Genomic DNA, 17,078 nt, shown 5'->3' with positions numbered 1-17,078 from the left:
GGTCCACGGGAATCCTCTCCTGGGAGGAAACCATCAGAGTTCATTTGGAAGCCAGATAAAGAGGCAGACAATGAGACAGACAGCAAGAGACAGACAACAGACAGACTGAAAATGAATTGTGAAGCACTGTTGAGTTAATGATTGTGGTCAAATCCTGTTGAGAGACAAGGCCAGGATTAGCTATCTGAGACTGTCTCACAGAATTTCTAGAACTCAGCTTTAACTCTGCTGGCTCCCTCTGCCCACCAGCCCTCCAGCCTCACCACTCTCCTTCCCTGGGCTGCCCCCCAAACTAGCATCCTTTCTCCCACCCCACCCAGCCACAGGGCATTCATCACTTGGGTTAGTGATTTATCAAAGTCTCCGACAGTTGCCGCTTGGCAAAAATCAATCTGTGAAGAATGGGACCAACCCAGGGCCCCCTGTTCTCCCAAGCCCCCACCATCAATCTGCCCCAAAGGAACGCAGCAGCTCCAACCTCAGTACTGCCTCCCTGACCTCAGACTCACCCCAGCCTTGGCGGGGTGGGGGGGGGGGCGGGGGGGCGGGGTGTCTCTGGATCCCTTCCTGTTCTTAGAGAGAGGGGAGTGAGGGAAGGAGGACAGAGAGAGAGAGAGGTGTGAATTAGTGCCTTTGTTAAATGTTTATTTTGTTGTTTTTAAGTGAGAAAGTCCGAGCTCTATTAAATGCAATCAATACTTGGCCCAAGAGAAGCTTCCCTTCTCTGAGACATTTGAAATCTGGTCAAATCGTTTTGCCCCAATACAAAGTAATTCATCAATTTCAAAACCCTTCTAATCAGTAGAGGCTATGGAGTCCCCATTCCTGCCCTCTTCTGTGGCAGGACACACACACACACACACACACACACACACACACACACACACACACAGAGCTGTGCACAAACTCCTCCCTCCCCCCCTCCTACCTCCCGAGGACTGCAGAATGTCTTCCCCTCAGCTCAGCCTCCAGGCTGGGTGCCATCCTCAACGTCCCCAGCCCAGCCTATGTGCTTCTGGCCCAGAGAGGCTGCGGGGCCCCTGCAGGTCTGTGGCGCTCAGCCCTGGGGAAGTGGAGGTGGGCATGGGCCCAGCCACAGTGCACTGCTGAGTGCACTCCTCTTCACCCAGTGAAACAGCCAAGTGGGGACGATTCCTGTTCATAGACAGAGCCCAGGACTGGAGCCAAGCCACCAAAATCATCCCCTAGGACCTTGGCCTTAGTCTCCAAGGGGCAAGCAGGATCAGCTGGTTGGAGAGAGGTTTGCTGGCTGAACCTGGGGATGATGTCACAGTACTCTCCTGCCTCTGAAGCTGCTATTTTTGCCCTCGAGGACAGCCTGTGTCTAAAGGGAGACTGCGACAGCAGAGAAATCACCTTGCAACTCACCTGCCCACTCCCAGGAAGGGTAGCTGGAGCCTTTGCCATGCCATTAGATTGGGTTCTCGGCAAGCCTTTTGTGGCCACAAGCTGTGGTGGCCAGATAGGCCACTGACCTGTGGGTAGGGGCCACCCCCTGAGTGGCTGATTCAAATGCTCTCCCCACAGTGGACTCTGCACATTCCTCCGTCAGAGAGTGACTGAGGAAAGTGACTCAGCAAGCCAGAGGCCACCCCACAAGGGAACTCAGGAGCACAGATGGCATAGGAGCTTTCTGAGACCTCCACCCACAGAACAGTCAATCCAACGGTCTTACCTTGACCTCCAAGGCCCTGCCATGAGGCCTAACCTAAAACCTCCAATAGACCTATGAAAGCATGCCTAGTCCTCTGTAAATATGTGTGCAGTCAATGAATGTGTGGAACTCTCTGTGTAGCTCTGCCCCCTGCTTTGTGCATTCTCCCCCCAAATCCATCACAGCTCCTCTAGGGCTAGGTCTAAGGATTTTGCATATCTTGGGAGCCCTCATAGTTTTTCCCCGAGGCTTCTGCACAAAGTAATATTAAACTAGAGTGAGCACTGTGCCCTACAGTTTATTAGGTATTTTAATATTAACTATCTATTCTGCAATAATGCTGGAGCGTAGGTATTATCCTAGTTTTTACTGAGAGAAACCAAGGTTTAGAGAGGTGAAGTCATGTGTCCCAAATCACGCGGAAAGTGCTAAACCTGGCTTGCCAATCCAAGTTCTCTGAATCCAAATCCTAAAATCTTTCTACATCGTTCACTCCTTCTTTTATCATATAAATATTGAGCCTCCTTCTTATGTCGAAAGCTTTTTTCATGGAAGTCTAAAGTTAGGTGACATTATCCCCTTTCTATAGACTGGGAAATAGAAACTCCACGGTGAAGTGATTTGCCCAGGTAGCACAGTGTAAGTACGAGATGGAAGTAGATTAAACCCAGGTCTTCTGACCTCAAATCTGGAGTCCTTCCCATTGCACCACACAAAATTTTCATGGCCACGCAGCATATCAAAGAGATATCAGTGTAAAGGGGCCATGTTTCTCCTTGATCCTGTAGACCATCTGAGGGCAGCCACTCCAGTCCAGCCCCCCACCAGGACTGCTTGTGGGAAATATGAACGTCATTCCCCCAGGAATTTGAGAAAACAGTAGGAGCACGGCACCACGAGCCACGCTAGCTGGAGGTGGTCCCCAGTGCTAAGCAGAGAGGAGAGGCATACAGATCCAGGGCTGAACCCTTCTGGGAGACAGGTGGAAGCAGAGAACCATTGAGGAGGTGACTGGGAAAGCAGATGACTTCTGGGAACTACGGTGCCCATTACTGTGTTGGATCTCCCAACCCCGCGCCCCCCCCCCCCCCACAGACCTGAGGACTGCCCAAGCCTCCCCCAGGAGGGGACGTCCCCCACAAAGAATGGCTGCAGTACCAACCAGCTCCTCACCCCGATTGCTTCCCACATTGATGGATGAAAGCGCCTCTGCAAATTAGAAAAATAACTAATGTGCTACTCCCAGCCCCTGCTGCCTGTGAGTGGAGGGGGCTTTTCTGGCTTAACCCAAGAAGTGGGAGGAATCAATCCCCTGAATAACAACCTGAAGCAGCAGCAGGGAGAGGCTCCTAGCCTGGTGGGGGTGGAATTACATTTCCTACAGGGTGTTCTCGATGTCGCCTCTCATCACCATAATATTTACATCAAATGCAAAAGGCCTCCTTGGAATAGAACCCTGAGGTTGTAGATGCCAAATCCAAGAATGTCAGCAAAGGCAAAAGATCAAGTTCTTTTTTTTTTTTCCCTTTTTTGCGGTAGGCGGGCCTCTCACTGTTGTGGCCTCTCCCGTTGCGGAGCACAGGCTCCGGACGTGCAGGCTCAGTGGCCATGGCTCACGGGCCCAGCCGTTCCGCGGCATGTGGGATCCTCCCAGACCAGGGCGCGAACCCATGTCCCCTGCATCGGCAGGCGGACTCCCAACCACTGTGCCACCAGGGAAGCCCAAAAGATCAAGTTCTTTAAGCAGCAGTCTCTCCCTCCCTACCCGGTGATGCATGCCACAATCCCCCCGGGGGAGGTGGGTGGGCCCCTGAACAGCCCTGAACCTCACCCAAGATCTGGAATGGCTGGGAACTTGCAGGCAGCTCAAGCTCCCAGAAGGGCACTCTTCTCTGGTCCTGGCATGCCAGGAGGTCTTGTCCCTTCCTCCAGGCTTTACACAAAGTCTGAGGAAATGTGTCCACATTTCCTCCCTGTGAAGAAAGGACACCTCATGGACAGAAAGACAGGCGAACTCTCTTCTATGAACCCCAGAGCCTCCGTGATCAGGCCTCAGTATGGTCAGCAATCCAGTTCTCAGCCCAGTGTGCCCCTCCCTTTTCTAGCTCCACCCTTGGGGAAACTTTTCTGAGGTTGTTTGTCATCGAACATTTATTGAGCACTTACTTAGCACCAGGCCCTGGGAATACAATGGTGAACACCCTGCACAGCTTATGTTCTCAAGGGCAAAACACAATGCCCTTGTGTTTTATTAATCAGTCAAGATCGCTCAACAAATAACTTCAGATGGTATTCAGTGCTGTGAAGGAAAGAAATTGGGATGAAGGGATAGAGGGAAGGATGGAGCCCACTGTTGCCTGGGTAGTCATGGAAGGCCTCTCCAGAGAGGTGGCACTTGACCTGAAGAATGAGAAGGAGCCGCTTCGTGAAGATTAGGTGGAAAAGCGTTCCAAACAGGGAGGCACAGCAAGTGCAGGAGCCTTGAGAAGAGAATGAGCGCATGTGCAAGAGGAACAGAGAGCAAGCGGGCAGCTGGGGCAGAGTGAGTGATGAGTGGGAGGTGAGGTTAGATGTGCAGGGTCTTACCAACCACAGAACGGAAATGGATATGTTTTTTTTTTTTGGAAACAGATTTCATACTGGAGATGCTGGGAATTCGTGGGAGTGACTTAAGCAGGGAATGACACTATCTGATGTACATTTTTTTTTTTTTTTTTTTTTGCGGTACGCGGGCCTCTCACCGCTGTGGCCTCTCCCGTTGCGGAGCACAGGCTCCGGACGCGCAGGCTCAGCGGCCATGGCTCACGGGCCCAGCCGCTCCGCGGCATGTGGGATCCTCCGGGACCGGGGCATGAACCCGTGTCCCCTGCATCGGCAGGCGGACTCTCAACCACTGCGCCACCAGGGAAGCCCCCCGATGTACATTTTTAAGTTTTGCTCAGATTATAAAAGTCTCAGTCTAGTTCCGGCTTCCCAGCTTACTCACTGTGTGATCTTGGGCCAAGTGCCTGCATTAGTAAACCTCAGTTTTCTTAAGAACTCCTTGGGGAGTCAGAAAGGTGACATGAGTTAACATGCATAGTGTGTCTAGTTCAGGGCCTGGTGTCAGTAGGTGCACAGTTAATGCCCCACATTGTCTCTCCCACTCTGTGCGTCCTCTGAGTCCCAGCCTAGGCCCCACCTCTCCCCAGGTGTCACACACTAAGTGCACCCAGGGCCTAGCTGGGGTCACAGAGCAGGGGGAGGGACCTTGTCCACTGGCATCAAGACCAGCTGAGGTGGAGCCAGTGTTCCCTTCACCCAGCGTCCCAGCATTTGTGGTCCCCACCCCTCGGGCCACAAGAAATCAGACTTCATGGGACTCCCCAGGGGCCATCAGTGGAGTGGTGTCCAGGATGCTGGGCACGTTTGCGTGCAGACACTCTGCGTTTCCAGGTCACCTGCTGCACCGGTAGGGCAGACACAGCATCCAGGGGAAAGGTTATTGCTGCTATCAAAGGTTGTGCTCCTCTAGATTCATCTGCATTCCTCCCCAAGTCCTTTGCGCCAGAAGTTGCCTGGAGAAGATTGGGGGAAAGGGTGGAAGCAACTGGAGGGAGCAGATTATAAAGGCTTTTGTCAGGCTGTGTGGAAACTGAACCAGGGCTGGGAGCAGATGGGTGACCCCACTTCTCCCTGGAGCTGGCCTCACTCTGCAGCCAGCTCCCAAGTGGGGAGAGGGTGGCAGCTCTGAAAGAGGATCCTCCCAGCAGCTGCCTGGGTCCACAGGTCCACCTGACTGTCCTCAAGAATAAGGTAGTTCTCCTCCCTCCCTCCCTGTACTGGGCTCCACAGAAAGGATATGATGAGGTTAATTAATTGCTCATAGCAAGTTCTTTGGAAAGAAGAGAAGAGGCAAGAGAGCCGTCACGTCTGGAAGCCAGAGGGTCCTCAACACAGGGCTAGCAGCGAAGTCCTGCCAGACACAACAGGGAGTAAGGTGGGGGGTAAGGGGGTTGTGACGGCTGCAGGCAGGCACAGGAAAGGAGAGGGGCAGCAGAGGAAAGGGGTGTGAGAGAGGCCTCAGATAGCAGCCTCACAGGAGCCCCCAACCCTGGCATGTTTGGGAAGCCCACAGGAGGAAGAAAGTTTGGTTGGGCAGGGATGGCAAAGCCCAGATTGGCTCAGCCCAGTTCCTCAGACAAGGAGGACGAGGAACGCAACGCAAGCCACAGGCACTTCCTCTCCCTCCTCCCCCCAAATCTAGGTACCCATGAGGGGCCCTCCTTCTCCCCATCCAACTTCTTAGAAACCCCTGTAGCCGCAGTGAGGCCCCCAACTCTCTCTTGAACTTTACACATAGGGCCACTGTACTTAGCATCTCCACCAAACCCAGAGGTATTAACATGAAGCAGGCTGGAAACAGGCAGAGAAAGCGGGTGCTGCCGGAACCCCGAGGGTACTGACCAAGGTCCTGAACAGCCCAGTTCCTTCTACAGAACCTTCACAGTTCTTCCTATTCACCCTCTCCTCCCATCCCCACCCACACATCTACCCTGCTGTACCTCCAAGGCTTCATCCTGAACGTGAACCCTCGAAGGGCTGGTTAGTCAGGGAGCTGAACTCAAGAAGCTCCTCTAGGTTTCAAACCTCCTCCCGAAAGCAGCCGCCTGCCCCCCTCCCTTCCTCTCCCTAACACTGGCTCCGTCTGTTCTATCAGCTCCTTCAAGGACAGCCCCCTGTGTTCTGACCATGGTAGCAGCTGGCAGGGCCTCAGGCTGCACTTGACATCCTGATCTAACCATATTCTTGGAGAGGAAGCAGGTTGGGAGTTCCGCATGCTTGCACACACCTGCACGTACCGTGCTCACACCCTCAATGTCAGCCTGGACTAGAGAAGTGGTTCTTAGATTTCCTGGGTCAGAGACCCTTTGGCTGTGACGAAAGCCAGGCACCCTCTCTCTGGAAAAATGCACACATACACAACCTTTTGTGTGTCCTATCAGGAGGGCCTGGAAGAGGGGTAGCCCTTCCCCTGATTCCTGCTCTCAGCAGCAATCCTTATCCAGGGGTTGGGGTTCCCCTAAGAAGACGTTTTCCAGGCAGATGGGGATTTGGCCAAATCACAGGCGCCCTTTCATGGGTTGAGTCTTCAGGAATCGCCAGAAATAGTGCCAGTGGGGCTGGGCTAAGGGGGGCAAGAGGAGTCTGAACAATCTCCAATGCCACCTCCATTTCTCAGACTCAAGGACTCAGTAGTTCTGTCCCACGCATGCCTTTTGCTAGCCAGTGAAGTCCAGGCATCATCCTCCCTGCCTGCGGAGGTTCTTTTTGAACCAGGACAAGTAAGCTCTGAGCTCCTGGTGTCTCCTTGAGTCATTGCACTGTCTGACCAGGTTTTTGCCATCCACAGTGAGCATCAACCATGTAGACAAGAAACCTGAGCTCTGTGTGGCTTCAAAGCTCCCTCCGACCAGGCACGAACCCACTGTCTTGGGGTCGGTGCACACCTGTAGACACACAGGCACTGACACACAAAGCACGCACACACAAATTGTGCAAGGGCATAGAAAAACACACAAACCACAAAAGCAGGAGGAAGCACGTAAACCTCCAAAAGGCACATACATGAACACACTATTCATATACACATAATCACAGTCACGTACACCATATGTGTGCCCATACATGCTCTAATGTGTAACTTCCCATTCCCACCCCTGGGGAACACGCCAGCCCCACTAAACTTTCTATTTCTCTCTGCCATACTTTTGTGTAGTCTGTTCCTTGGGATGGAATCACTCTTCCCTCCTTTTCCTCACATGGTAGTTTCCTAGTTAGCCTAGTAATCCTTCGTATTAGGGTTTTCCTAGGGATGCCATAGCAAAGTACCACATGATGGATGGCTCATAACAACAGAAATTTATTCTCTCACAGTTCTGGAGGCCAGAGGTCTGAAATCAAGGTGTCGGCAGGGTTGATTCCTTCTTGGGAGCTCAGAGTGAGCATCTGTTCATGCCTCTCTCCTAATCCTCTCTGGGGATAGGCAGGGGTGTGCTGATTCTGTACCCCAAGCTGTGGGAACACGGGGGCAGCCCCTGGTAGGGCTCTTCTCCTTCCTCAGAAGCTGTGGGTAGTAGCAGTACCTGCTGGAAGGGCAGGGTCAAGCTCAACCACTGGTCCCTCCACCCACTCCTTCCCTGGCAGAGGTAAGTGACAAGCTGGCAGAAAGCTTCGCTGACACCTTTGTTGGCAAAGCAGCCCCTGTCGGCCACCGATGACAGGGTGGGGCCATGGCCAATGGGTAAAATGAAATGGTGCCTCTGGCTCTCAAAGCTCCTTCCCATCCCCCGAGGCCTGGCACCCAAGGGCCCCTGAGGAAATGGCCAAGCAGTGGTTAGGGGAGGCTCAGCCAGGAAGAGGGGGGAGCAGTGCCTGCCCTCACCAGGGAGGGTGAAGAGATGGGGAGCTCTTTTCTGGGTACTGAGAGAAATGATCATTTGTTCTCTCATCCTGCAGAGACAAGGAAGGACTGAGTCTGGGGCTAGAGAAGCAACTATAAGGCCTCTGTCACCCTACTGGCCTCCTCCGTCACTTGCCATCTCCTAGGGATGTGGGGCTCGGAAGTAGCTGCTATCACGGGAGTTCGGAGAATCCACTAAGAAGAAAGTGGAGACCGCCAGGAAGAGGAGGGGGGCTGGGGGTTCAAGGATGGGAAATTTGGCCTGAGCCCCTTCCAACAGTAGACACCCTGTCCCTGTCCCTACAGGTCCTGCTTGGAAAGGCCCCCAGAGGGAAGGAGGAAAGAGTAGGACAAGCTCTGTGTTTGGAAGGTGAAGTGATTTTCTTGAATCTGCAAGATAGGGTTCTGGAAAACCGTTCCCCTGGGGCACCTGGGTGGGTCATTGGCAAGCAGCTGGGCAAGCAGGTGGAGCTGGAGCCAGGAGCCAAGGAGGGATGAACACTCACGGCCTCCCGGGTACCATCTGCAGCTGCTCGCTCTGCAGTGACCCTGGATACAGCTCCCCTGCAGGAAGCAGGAGTGTGCCGTGGATCGTCCAGCCCAAGCGAGGGCTACAGTGTGAGACAGGATGAGCACCCCTGATGGAGGGCTGGCCGGCCAAGCAGCCTCCACGGAGAGAGATGGGCCGGAGGAAGCCCACAACTGGACAAAAAGGACAGAAGTAAGTGGCAGCACGAAGGGGGCGAGAGGGCGAGGGAGGGGAGTTTGAGGGGCCAGGCAGTCAGGAGAAAGTTCTGGCAAGCTGTCATGGGGCCATCTCCCCGCCACAAAGTCTCAGGGGTCCCCCAGTCATGCCCATCTGGGAGTCCGATGACAGCCTCCTAATAGGGCAACCAGGTCTTTCTCGGCAGCCCCCCGTCCAGCTCTTCACGAGGACTTGGTTTGCTAACTTGACACCATTCGCTCAAGTTTACCCCACCGCCAGCCACAGATCATGGCCAACTGGGGAGTCTGAGGCCAGTTTTCTGGGCTTGCCTTAAGGTGGAACAGGGTACTCAGACCCCTGGATAGCCGAGCTCCTAGAAGAACTCTTCTCAGAGTCACCCACAAGCCCAGACTTGTCAGCGCCCACGTTCTACTTTCGCCCCCACACCAAGATCCGTCTCCCAAGTCACAGCCGAGATCGGTGGGGGTCGGGCAGAGGCTGACCCAGATGCCGCCTTCTCTCCTCTTTGCTCTTTGTCTGGCCCCCGCCCTGCCATGGCCGCGGGGCCCTACACGCCTCTGTGAAACCCCATTTCCTCTCCATTCAGTGACACAGTCTCTCCCACAGACTCTGACTTCCGTCCCACATCCTGAGCATTTCTAGGCCAGAACCCCTAGCCGGCAGGATCACAGAAGCCTGCCGGCCTGCAGCAGCCAGCAGGCAGGAGCGCTGATTGGTATTAACAGAGACCAGGCCACCAGATCACAAAAGACTCTCTCTTCCTGACCAGAGCCACGCCTGGGGCACAGCCTGCTTCTGGTGTCTGCTCCGGGGAGGAGGGGGCCCCTTTGGGGGGAGGGGAACAAAGGCGGGGGCGGGGGCGGGGTGCCCGCTGGGACCCTCCTCCTGGTGCTCATATACACTCAGCAAGGGGCTGGCCCTTCTCACTGACCCGCAACACAAGTCCTTGGGTAGCACAGAGCATACCAGGGACCTTGTCCCCTCAAAGCCCACCCTGTAGGCGCATTTAAATCTAACCTCACCTGGAACAAAAAGCTCTGAGTTCAGAATGCCTGCACTAATATTCCAGACCACACTAATGTGTGTGACCTTGGACCAAAACACGGTGCCTCTGGTTTGTCGTCTGTGAAAGGGAATAACACTACCTACCTCACTGGGTTGTCGTGCAGATTAAATGCTATTCATCAAAAGTTCCTAGCATTGTCCCCAGCATGTAGTATGCACTTCCTCAATAAATGGTAATTGCAGTTATAGGATTATGATTATGATTTCCTGGATTCAGTTCCCTTTATTATAAGAAGTTCCCATTTCAGGACTTCAGCACTGAGCATAGAGAGTGGAATAGAGGGGCATCCCAGAGAAGTTTGTTGAATAGATGGAAGGAAGGGAAGGAGAGAGGGAAGGAGGAAGGAAATCAGATGTATTTATCACAGGTCAAATCAGTTTTATGGGTAGACAAGAAAGACCCCTATTTAATAATCCACCTGATAGACAGTCAGTTCCTAAAATTTCACCAATGTTGATTCATTCCTTTGAGTTAAGCACTGCCCTCTTCTCATTGGTCCCCTTTAAGATGCAGACAATCACACTTTAGTTTGAATGAGTTATAAGACTGACTGATGAGAGGAGGTGGTTGGAGAGCACTAGAGCCTCAGTGGGGAGAAAGGGAATTTTGACGTGAAAAGTGAAGGAATCAGGGCTTCCCTGGTGGCGCAGTGGTTGAGAGTCCGCCTGCCGATGCAGGGGATGCGGGTTCGTGCCCCGGTCTGGGAAGATCCCACATGCCACGCAGCGGCTGGGCCCGTGAGCCATGGCCGCTGAGCCTGCGCGTCCGGAGCCTGTGCTCCGCAACAGGAGAGGCCACAACAGTGAGAGGCCCGCGTACTGCAAAAAAAAAAAGAAGTGAAGGGATCATACAGTTGTGCAGGAGGCTGGCTGTGAGAAAATTGAGTACAGGACACTGCAATTTGCCTTAGTAACAGTTCAGATGTGACTGAACCTTATATTCAAGAATGTCTTCCTTTTCTTTGTCCCTGATCCTTCATGCTATGGATTATAGAACAAAACGGTCATCTGTTTCTCCACAATATGGGCCCAGCACAGAATGTATGACTGTATTTGTTCCTGAAGATTTTCTTTTTCTCGTGGTAGGAACTATCCATATGCAATCTCAATCCTAAAGTGACTTTCATTTGCTGGGGAAATTTGAAGACTATCTTTCGCCAGTCTGAGGTTAAACACAGAGGGAAATCTAAAGCAATTTTCCTGTTTGAGAAGCAATTACAATATTTTTAAACAACTGAAGCTTCAAAATTTCAAATTCACCATACAGTTAGGCCCCCACCACAGGAGCTACAGATTTTGCAAAGTTTACAAAGCAGTGAAACAGCTCCATGGCTTTTCCCCGAGTGCTGAGTCTTTGAGTGTTTCACAAATGAAGATGTTCCGGGAGACTAGATGCAGTTTTCTTGGTGTTTGGCTTTTTGGGGCCTTTTAAAGTAAGCGTTACATGGGGAAAAATTAAGAGGAAAGATGGTATAACAAAATATCAGAGCAACAATACATTTTTTAAAAATTAATTAATTTATTTATATTTATTGTTGGCTGTGCTGGGTCTTCGTTTCTGTGCGAGGGCTTTCTCTAGTTGTGGCAAGCGGGGGCCACTCTTCATCGTGGTGCGCGGGCCTCTCACTATCGCGGCCTCTCCCGTTGCGGAGCACAGGCTCCGGACGCGCCGGCTCAGCGGCCATGGCTCACGGGCCCAGCTGCTCCGCGGCACGTGGGATCTTCCCGGACCGGGGCATGAACCCGTGTCCCCTGCATCGGCAGGCAGATTCTCAACTACTGCGCCACCAGGGAAGCCCAACAACAATACATTTTTAATAGCATTATTTATCAACATTTATTGGCATTTGGACTTAACAAACACTCTGGTCCATCCCCATTGAGCATCTGAGTAAATTTAAAGAACTTGCCTTGCCTTTGACGCAGTGAAGATGACCCAAGTAGGGTCCTTGTGACATTTTGCAGAGACAGACTTTCGGATGCTGGGCCAGAGAGGATAGATACAGAGACCATAGCCAGTTCCTACCTTTTCCCTGGTCCATTTCCCAGGCCTGGAGAACTCAGTCTGCTTTGTGAGTTTCCCCCAGGCTTTATCATAAACCCCACCCACTACAGCAGGTGAACAGAGGGTTCTGAGGACACATGAATCATGCTGTCGTTTTGCCCACCAAGACTACCAAAGGGGCAGCCATAAAAGACCTATCTCTTTTTTTTTTTTTTTTTTTTTTTTTTTGCGGTACGCGGGCCTCTCACTGTTGTGGCCTCTCCCGTTGCGGAGCACAGGCTCCGGACGCGCAGGCTCAGCGGCCATGGCTCACGGGCCCAGCCGCTCAGCGGCATGTGGGATCTTCCCGGACCTGGGCACGAACCCGCGTCCCCTGCATCGGCAGGCAGACTCTCAACCACTGCGCCACCAGGGAAGCCCAAGACCCATCTCTTTTGCCACAGCTGATTTATCATTATCAGGAATTTGGCAGATGATCCACAGGCGAGAAACCCCCTCTGGGGTCTGGTGGGCGGAAAAAAGTGAGATGGGTTACTCAGAGTTTCTCTTCAAGGAGTCTAAACGGGCCAGCATAAGGCCCATGATGGACAGGTACTGTGTTTGTCTGCCCAGCACTCATTTCACAGTTCTCTAATAATAACACCTCCATATTCTTTGGGGGAGCAACTGCTCTACCGCTTTCAGTCCCTAGAGTTTAGGTAAGCTGGTCCCACCCCTAGATTCAGGGATAGAGCCCCAATCCCAAGTCCGACCAGTCAGCAGAACCCACCCTGACCACAATGGTGGGTTCAAGAGGGGGAAATGAATACATTAAGGTATTGGTCTGGCTACTGTAACAAAGAGACCCATACAGCCATCGCTTAAACAAGACACAAGTTTGTTTCTTTTTCATGTAAAAGCCCAAGTGAACGCAGTAGCTCTGCTCCATGGAAGTCCTCAGGAACCCAGGACTGCTGCTGGACTTCTGTCTTCCGCTCTGCCCCTCTGGGGTTTACTCTCATCCCCTCCACGACCACATGGCAGCCAGAGGCAGGAAAAAAGGAAGGGGAAGCGTGACCTTTCCTTTGAAGGGAACAGCCCGAGAGTTGCACATGTCACTGTTGCTTACAACCCATTAGCCAGAATTTAGCCCCAGACCACACCTAGCTGCAAAGGAAGCCTTACGGCCAGCTAAAAACTTCTACCAAGTTGGAAGAAGAGAATGACAACGGTGAGGCAACCAGAGGCCCTGCCGTAGCAGCCATCCTGTCCCCATGATGGGAGAGTCTGTCCACAGATGGAGTTAACACAGAGGAAAGAAGAGATGACTGATGGCGAGAACGTCACTGAGGCCCACAGACCCAGCCATGCTGAAAGCCAGCTCTCCCTCTGATTTTTCAGTTATGTGACCCAATAAACTCCCTTCCTTTTTTTCTGTTTTCTTTCCTCTTGTTTTTGTTTTTGATTAAACTAGTTTGATTTGGGTTTCTGGCACCAGAACCCAAAGAGCTCCGGCTAATCCATGGCAACATTAGAAGGTAAATGGTCGTAAGGAAGAAAGAGGTCAAAGAGACCATGACGAGAAAGCCAAAGGCATGAGGAAACAGGACCCTCACAAGACAAAAAAAAGGGGCAGAGAGTCAAGGATGGTGAGAGGGGAAGAGGTGGACACACAGAGGGAAGATAAACTTTCATCTCCTTCTGTAAATGTCCCTCCTGCCAAGCCACTCTGAGGTTCAAATTACCTTCTAGTTCAGTTACAATGTAGGGAAAGTTGTTTTATTTTTCAAAATATTTGCTGCCCCTCCCTTGGGTGCCCTTTCTGAAGGAGGAATAGACTTCCCATTGATGTCAGACTTGGCCATGTTATTTACTTTGGCCAATAAAACGTGAAGGGAAGCTTTAAGCCCCAGTGTGCTCCTCTGTCCGCCTGGGCTCCAGAGTGAAGAAAACGTGTAGCAGAGCTGCAGCTGACCCACAGCAGACATGTAATATAAAGGAGAAAAAAAATTTGTCATAAGCCTCTGAGATTTGGGGATTGTTTGTCACTGCAGCATAACCTAATGTAAGCTGACTGATGCACATGTCTTTAAGGCCTATATTTCCTGCAGTTCCTGCTGATCTTGAAGCTTGATTGTTCATCTTTCCATGGGTTCCCAAGCACATATTTCCTTACAGTATTACCTCTCCTCTACTTGTAACCGACAGGGAGTATGCCTTGGAGAATCATCCTGATGTCTAGGAAATTTGGAGAGTTCTATCCATTAAGTCAGGAATGACAGGCCTATGCTTCATGAGCAAGTACCCCTTATTACCAAGTCCTTTTCCAATTCCTTCTCCCCAGTTCCACCTGTAGCCCCAAGAGGACATGGAACAGATCTGATTATTATAAAACTGAGTAACTGCGTGATTAAGTAGTTTCATATCTGCAAATCTTACAGAATTTCTGTAAGACAAAATCAGAAATGGATCATTTTACCGATGCTGACTTATCGAACTTGAGGATGTTTCACGTTAGTGTATGTGCTGCACTAGCAACGATAATGATGGTGGACAAATTCACGCAGTGCCTTCTATTTTCAAAGCATGTCACGTACTTGCTTGCTTTAAATTCACAATAGCCTGCAAATATTATCCCCATTTTACATACAGGGAGACCGGGGGAGAGAAAGCTGAAGAGACCTTACAAACTTTGGAGCTCTGGCTCTTTGTCTCGCTTCTTCTCCCTTCCTTCTACCTGAATCACAGCAGGAAGAGAACACCTCCTCCATGACAGGAGCTTGGGAAGGGCAATCAGAGACACCCTGATTTAAATAAATAAGTGAATGCATGAATGTAGGACTAAATGGATGGCTAGGTAGATAGGTGGATGGATGGATGACGGATAACTGGACGAGTGGATTGATGGACAGATGAATGGTTGGGTGCCTTCCTGGATGGATCCCTTTTGTATGGGTGGGTAATCGGTAGGTGGATTGGGGTGGCTGCTGTGGTCAGAGAGAAAAGGCAGTGGTGTTCTCTCAGAGTCTGGAAAGTGTGCACAATACCTCTAATACTCTGCCGCCCAGAATGCCCTATACTTGGCCAATATCTTAACCCTACCTGCCCAAGTATTCTAATTCCCCCTCACCCCCAAGAAAACAGAATGTGTTTCACCCAAAAGGTTGCCTACTGTTACTCTACAACTTATAAGCCATGTTCACTACATCTCTCCGTGCCTCAGTTTCTTCATTTGTGAAGTGGAAATAGCACCTCCCTCTTAGGGTTGTTGTGGGAATATATAATATATATAGATCATTTAGTGAAGTGCTCAATGTATCATAAGTTCTCCATAAATAATAACTATTAAAATTATTATGTCCTAAAGTTCAGGATGGTTGCCTGTGGAAATCAAGTTAAGTTCCCGCTAAGCATACCCAATTGTGATTACCGTCTTTAGCCCTTTTTCATTAGTGGTGGAATCTGTAATAATACAATAACCTTTATTTTATTACACAGCCCTTGGAAATTGAGGGTTTCATCCGTATCAATTAATTTCTTCGCAGCCCACGTTGGCAGCGACAGTCAGAATGTCAAAATGTCTCAGAGGATTCCTAGGAAATCTGAGGCCCTTCACGACGAGCCTGCCTGGGTGAGAGCCCAGCCGGAGTGAATCGTTAATGTACTTCACAGGAAGGGGACTCTTCCCAAATGCTAATACAATCAACCTGAAAGGCAAACTAAGCGTCCCGCTCAGTGATCACAGAGGCGCTCCTGGAGCTGGGGCGCTGTCCGCTGAGGAGGCCAGAGGCCCTGCTTCCCGCCCAGCCTTCCCGGGGAGGAGCAGCCCGTCAACGAGGTTGCAGCTGCCTCGTGCAAGGTCAGCAGGCACATCCTGCCACAGACAGCCGGGCAGCGCCCTCACCGACTCTGGCCGCACGGACCTGGGTCCGCCCCAGGGAAACAGCACATTCTGGAGGAGGCTTAGCCAGGAAACCCACATGGAGCGAGAAAGGAGATATCTGGATAAAGGAGGAACTGCCTAATTCCCAGCGTTTGCTCCTGGGACCCTGTTTGCCGCATCCTGTGGAGCCAGACTGCTTCAGTTCAAACCCTGGCTCCCCCGCTCCGCTTCCTAGGTGTGTAGCCTTGGGTACATTACTTAACCTCGTGCGCCTTACTTTTCTCATTTGTAAAGTGCAGATAATAACAACATCCACCTCCTAGGGTTGTGTGAGGATTTAATGATTTAATAACTATAAAGCACTTAGAGCAATGCCTGGTGCATGGAAAGCACTGTATACACCTCTGCTATTATTATTCATTCTTTCTTAAATCCCTTCCTTCATGCCTGCATTAATTCTTCCACCCATCCGTTTATTCCTGCACGCGTGCATTCATGTATCCAACCTGCCTATCTGAACCTTGGATGAGGTCATGTTAAAAATGAATAAATAACAAGGTTTGGTTTGAGAGACAAAGAGCTGCCCTGGGTAGCTGGGGAAGGTATCCTAAATCCCCAATTCCTGAGGCAACGTTCCACACAATCAACAGCTGGATGCCTTCGCTCATGTGGTTGTCTCTCTTTGGATACCTGCCTCCCTCCCTCTTCTCCCCTCAGAAAACTCTTACTCATCCTTCAAGGCTCAGTTCAAAGGGCACCTTTTCTAACTCCCAGGCATAACTATTCTCCATCTCCTCAATGAATGCTTATTTTAATGAGTGAATGAGTGACCGAATGAATAAAGGCTCCCAATGCTTTGTTCATATTAGTATTATAGCCAGTATCACCTTGTGTTACAATTAGTCATTAGTACTCTCCCTTGTGCCTGGAACACTCTTTCCCCTTCTAGTAGGCCATTCCTATTTGTCACTCAGGTCTTGGTTTGGAAGTCACTTCCTCCAGGAAGCCTTCTTTGACTTACCAGATGGAGTCTTGGAGCGTCTCCTGTAAACTCTTGCAGCCCCTGCTCCTCCCCATCACCTCACTGGCCACACGGTGAGATAATTCCTAGTTCATCTGACTGTCACCCCTATGGGACAGCATCTTCTGTGAGGTTAGGGGCCAGGTCAGGCATTCCCAGCACCCAGTAAGGCGTCAGGTACACATGTCCACAGAATGGACAGCAACGCAAAGGGTTGGGCACTGCACAACTGTGGACGGCAGCCCTGCCCTGGAACGGTAAATTCTATTAATGGTAAATAG

Source organism: Stenella coeruleoalba (genome assembly GCF_951394435.1).
Source record: "Stenella coeruleoalba genome assembly, chromosome: 3".
In the NCBI taxonomy this organism is placed as follows: domain Eukaryota; kingdom Metazoa; phylum Chordata; class Mammalia; order Artiodactyla; family Delphinidae; genus Stenella; species Stenella coeruleoalba.
The sequence above is the reverse complement of the archived record's forward strand: the minus strand, read 5'-3'. Positions refer to the sequence as shown.